The following is a 6,000-nucleotide window of genomic DNA, read 5'->3' as shown; positions in this document are numbered from 1 at the left end:
TTTGACAGTTTAGGAAACTGAGGCCAGAAATGTAATATTGTTTGCTCAAAGATTAGCATTCCTTAGCTGCTAATTCCCTTTCTAGGAAGCCAATAAGAGCTATTCCAAAGTAGCATGAGACCCCTCAGGAAGTAGTGAGTTCCCCATCCCTGGATCTGTGCAGGCAACATTAAATGACTCCTTCCTAGGTATGTTAGAGGACTCTTTTCTTGTTCAGGAAAGCATCAAACTAGAGGGCCTCCAAGGTCCCTTTCATCAGTGATTTTGAAAAGGCTGCTATAGGAGGCCACACTCTTATTCCAGAGGAAATCCTTGCCCAAAATGGTTTTGAACTCCCCTTTGGAATTGTCTTCAGGGCCTGTTTCCAAGCCACATAAAAACATCCATTTTGTTGCTTTCTAATCATGCCACAGATTAAAAGTCTAACCAATGCTACCCAGCTTGGCCACCCACGTTCGTCACCAGCCTAGCCTTGGGCTTTGGGTCATTTCCAAAATTGAAATCCACCCTGAGATGGTACAAACAGTTTAAAGAAAGGAAGCAACCTGAAAAACCATGTAGCCCGACTCCCTCATTTTTACAGATGAGGAAATTGAGTCCCAGAGAAATTAAACGACTTGGCCACCATGGTCCAACATTCTTTTCACTATGCCACTAGCTATCTCTCCAAAGAGCATTTGGAAGGGGGGAAAAATATTTGTTAGATTAAACTGTCTTGACAGTGAATGAATCACAGCCAGTTCCAAAGAAGGAGCTTCCAGAAAGGTTTTGAAGATTAATTTTTTTATATTCTTATAATATTTTGTTTTCATATAATACTCACCTTTGGAATAAATGAATAGTCTCCAAAGCAGACTATTCTGCAGAGAATTCCTTTGAATGTTGCAAGATTGAAATTAAAATCAATAATATCAAGTATTATATTTTTAAAGTTTATTAATAACCACTTGAAGTAGAAAGAAATTAACTAAAAGAAATAGAAGTTCAAACCTAATTATCTAACAAAAAGAAAACCCAAGTGACTTCAATCAAGGGAAGGAAATAGGGGCGGGGCTACATAAAACTTATATCCTCCCTATGTCACGTGAGAAGGAAAGTGGGATGCTGGGAATTGAAGTCCTGAGGAGCATATTCTAATCACATAATGTCAGTGTTCTAGTATGTTTGTCCATTAGTCAGATATGGAGCACAAAGCTTTGTAGGCCTAGCCTGATAGAAGAAAAGTCCACAAGCGTTATTAAGTACTCACTGTATACCAGCCACTATACTACCAGGGATGAGCACTTCACATAAGACAGCAAGATAGGGAGAGGAGGGGATGATTGATGGTAGAGTCAGAGAATCAGAAATCAGAGCCAGGGGAGGGGGGAAAAATTACTGCCCTGGGCCCCTCCTCAAAATGGAGGTCTCAGTAAGAATTCAATAATAGGAGGAGGCCACACGGGTGAAAAATGTCCATCCTGAACCCTTCCTTAAAATGGAGGAACCAGTAGGAATCCAGTTATAGGAAAACCACATGGAGAAAAAATGGCAATTCTGGGCCCTTCTTGAAAATGGAGGTCCCAGTAGGAATTCAATAACAGAAGGAGGCCACATTGGTGGGGGGGACTATTTTGGAACCCTCTTCCAAATGGAGGTCTCAGTAAGAATTCAATCATAGAAGAAGGCCACATGATCAGGGAAGGAGGCTGTCTTGGGCTCTTCCTCAAAATGGACATCCCAGTAAGAATTCAGTCATAGGAGAAGGAAGCCACATGGGGGGAAAATGGGTATCCTGGAGTCTCCTTCAAAATGGAGCTCCCCAGCAGGAATTCAGTAATAGGAGGAGGCCACATTGGAGTCAGAAATGGCTATTTGGGACTCTTCATCAAAATAGAGGTTTCAGTAAGAATGCAATAATAGAAGAAAGCCACATAGGGGAAAAATGACTGTCTTGGGCCCTGTAAAGATTAAAATTGATATTTGGTAACTAAATATTATATTTTAAAAGTTTTATTAATAATAACTAAAAGTTTAAAAAAAAAAGCTACCTAAACCCAGCCTGGTCTGGCAAGAAGAGAGAAATAGGGAGGAGCTACAGAACTTTTAAACAATTATGTGAAGACGCAAAGGTGCACAAAGGGAAAGGCATTCTGGGTAATGTAGTTTTAGAGGTTCAAGATTTTCTAACTATATAGCCCTCCTTCAAAATGAAAAATTCCCAATAGGAATTTGATAATAGGAGAATAGGGCTATGTAGGGCAGAAAGATGCTCCGGGGTGAAGAAGCCAAGGGTACTGAGAGGGAATTTCAAGAGTGAAAAAGCAACAGAGGTCTGGAAGAAGAAATACCAGGCATCCAAGGGGAAGTGACATTTGAAGGAATCTCTAATTATTTCTATTATTCTATAATTCTATTATTCAATTTAATCAAATTACATTGACCAGATTGTGTCACCTTCTTCATAATACTTCTGAACTCTGCCCTGTGGGCATTCAGTTTCGGATTACACCCTTCCAGAGTCTTAGTCTGGGTACCATGGTTTTGGAAAGACATCAATCCCACCTCTGATACTGACTCCCTTTGGGCCTTGGACAAGTTATTTCACTTTTCCTGGCCTTCAGCCGTCTCCCATGAATTGAAGTTGAAGGCCACGTAGAATCCTTCCAGCTCTGTCTAGGTTGGTTTCTATGATCCTCTGATTAACAGGAAAGCATCCAGGGAAGGAAAAGCAGGAAAGTGAAAGCCTTTGAGGCCATGGCATCACGGGAAGGTGGGAAGGTGGAAGAAGGTGAGGCTGTTTCTCTTCTAAAAACTTGGGAAGGAGGAGGATGAAGGGGCAGAATATGATAGCCATGTTCAAGTAATGGAAGGGATGTCACATAGAACAAGATTTAAGTTTTTTCTGTTGTCCACAGAGGGCAGAACTAGGAGCTCCATGTGGAAATTGCAATGAGGTCAACATTGTCGGAATGTGGGGAAATATTTACCAGTGATTAAAATTGTCCCAAAGTAGAACGGACATCCCTGGGTAGTGTGGCAGGATCCACCCCATTGGGGGTGTTCAAGCTGACCCTAGAGGACCACTTATTGAGCATTTAGTAAAAGGGATTCTTGAAGGGCGGTTGGGCTAGTTGACCTCTGATGTTCTTTCCAACTCTTAAAATTGGTGATTTTAAGAAAGATATTACAGGGCAACTAGGTGACTCAGTGGACTGAGAGTCAGGTCTAGAGATGGGAGGTCCAAGGTTCACATCTGGCCGCAGATATTTCCTTACTGTGTGATCCCAGGCATGTCATTTAACCCCCCATTGCCTAGCCCTTACCACTGTTCTGCATTAGAACCAATACTCAATATAGATTCTAACATGGAAGGTAAGGGGGAAGGAAGGAAGGAAAAAGAAAAGGAAAGAAAGAAGTAAAGGAAGGAAGGAAGGAAGGAAGGAAGGAAGGAAGGAAGGAAGGAAGGAAGGAAGGAAGGAAGGAAGGAAGGAAGGAAGGAAGGAAGGAAGGAAAAAAGAAAGAAGGAAGGAATTAATTACAAGGTAGCATGTCCTACAAAAGCAGTGGTGGTAAAACCAGTACCAGGCCTGGAGACAGGAAGTCCTGAATTCAAATCTAGCCTCAGATACTTCCTAGTTGGATGGCACTTAACCTCTGTTTGTCTCAGCTTCTTCCTCTAAAAATGGGGGTGATGTTCCCTTCCCCAGTCCCAAAGTAAAATGGGCTATGCTCATTGGAGGTGGTAAATACTGCATCAGGAGAAGTCTTCAAGCAGCAGTTAGACCCCTACATTAGAGAAGGACTTTAAGCTCAGACATGGCTTACTTACATTTGGAGCCCATAGATATCAGTTGAGCAGTCTCAGTACTTTAGAAAACTCAGATGAGAGAATCCCCCTAAAGTGCTTGGTGATCGTAAAGGCATTCGGTGAGCACAAACCATCACCACCATTATTATCGTCGGCTTTATTACACTGCCTTTGTACAGAGCCCGTTTGAGGCAGGTTCAGGAAGCAGCCTTTCCCCGATTGAAGGCAGCCCTCGACAGGCAGGAGGTAAATGATTAAAAGGGAGAAGATCTTATCGGAAATGTTTTATAGGGATATATTTAACTCTGGTTTTGAAGGCGGTGAAGAGAAGGACGAATGGGAACTCAAGATTCCAATTGAATTAGAAAATGTGAGCAATCACATCCCATTCAAATACAAAATTTACAGGCTGACAATTAACCTGGAGGAGCTTAGAAGCAGCATGGACTTGGAGTCAAGAAGACCCAGTTGGGTTCAAATCCTATCTGTATGACCCTGAACATCGATTTTCTCTGTCCAATGGAAATCACAGTAGCACCTACCTCCTAGGGTTTTGTGAAGATTAAATGAGATGCTATTATTTGCAAACCTTTAAACACTATAAAAAATATTAGCTGTTATTGTTAGAGGCAACCTGGTTTAGTGGATAGAATAGCAGGCTTAGAATTGGGAAGACCTGAGTTCAAATCCAACCTCAGACATTTCCCAGTTATGTGACCCTGAGCAAGTCACTTAAACCAAGCCCCAGTTCACACGTGTGGAAGATGAGAATGATAACAGCACCCACTTCACAGTGTAGTTGTGAGTGTCAGATGAGAGAGTATATGTAAAGAGCTTTGTCAAACCTTTAAGTGAGAGAGAAATGTCAGCTGTTGTTATATTATTGTCTTGAATGACTCAGAAAAGCACGACTTAAAGACAATTTTAGTTCTGTGCAAACTGACGAAATGGTGGGAAAGGAAGGGAGGAAAAAGGAGAGAGAGAGAGAGAGAGGAGAGAGAGAGAGAGAGAGAGAGAGAGAGAGAGAGAGAGAGAGAGAGAGAGAGAGAGAGAGAAAGAAAGGAAGAAAGGAAGAAAGAAAGAAAGAAAGAAAGAAAGAAAGAAAGAAAGAAAGAAAGAAAGAAAGAAAGAAAGAAAGAAAGAAAGAAAGAAAGAAAGAAAGAAAGAAAGAAAGAAAGAAAGAAAGAAAGAAAGAAAGAAAGAAAGAAAGAAAGAGAGAAAGAGAGAAAGAGAGAAAGAGAGAAAGAAATAGAGAGAAAGAAACAGAGAGAAAGAAACAGAGAGAGAAAGAGAAGCAGGACTTAAAGACAATTTTAGTTCTGTTCAAACTGATGAAATGTGGGGAAGGAAGGGAGGAAAAAGAAAAAAGAAGAGAGAGAAAGAAGGAAGGAGGGAAGGAAAGAGAAAGAAAAGTAGGCTTTAAAGACAATTTTAGCTCTGTGCAGACTGAAGAAATAGTGGGGAAGTAGGGAGGAAAAAGGAAAAAGAAGAAAGGGAAGGAAGGAAGAATTACACAGCTAGGAAGTTCTATTAATGTTCAATTTTCTAGAGTAGAGAGGAAATATATTTTGATGTCTGGTATGGTAAATCCCACCATAGCCCATCTCTCCCCATAATAAGACTGTTGCAAGGGATCCATCCACCCAAGAGCCACTGGTTGAGAGACCGTAGCCAAAAATTCACACACCCAGAGAGTGTGGACCATCCCTGGGAACTCCTCGGGGTGGGATTTGATGGTTGTGGTCAAATAAGTCACCAGGCAACGAGGCATTGAGGCCAAGACTGTCTTGTTTCTATTGTGTGGGGCCACACAAAGCCTGTTTGGCACGGTTGAGGTAATCGAGACAGGCAGAGACTCTGCTGGTGTCACACTCCAAGGTTTGGAGTTTGAGTGGAAATTGTGTGTGTGTGTGTGTGCTTGTGTGTGTGCGCACGCACACACATGTGTGGGATCTGGAAAATGGAGATGAACAGGGATGATAAGAACGGTTTCTCGGCCTGGCACCTAGTAGACACTGGATAGATATTTCTGAATGAATAAAGGCACTCTGTAGCCTCCTAGAACGTTACGGTTTTGATTTCCTCATTCATTCAATGCCATTGATGGCTCACTCCTCATTGAAGAAGTCACATGATATCCAACGTGCTCTAAGAGCCCTTTTCACTTTTTTTTTAATTGTAGCTACCATTCCAGGCTCGTTTTAATTTTG

At 41.7% G+C, this 6,000-nt stretch overlaps 1 protein-coding gene across 1 annotated transcript in view; it reads left to right on the top strand.

Moving 5' to 3' along the window:
- The window catches only part of CUX2 (cut like homeobox 2), a 461,792-nt gene that overhangs the window by 356,215 nt on the left and 99,577 nt on the right, over nucleotides 1-6,000 (top strand).

Source organism: Monodelphis domestica, chromosome 3 (genome assembly GCF_027887165.1).
Source record: "Monodelphis domestica isolate mMonDom1 chromosome 3, mMonDom1.pri, whole genome shotgun sequence".
Taxonomy (NCBI): Eukaryota; Metazoa; Chordata; class Mammalia; order Didelphimorphia; family Didelphidae; genus Monodelphis; species Monodelphis domestica.
This window is presented reverse-complemented; position numbering and strand designations above follow the sequence as displayed.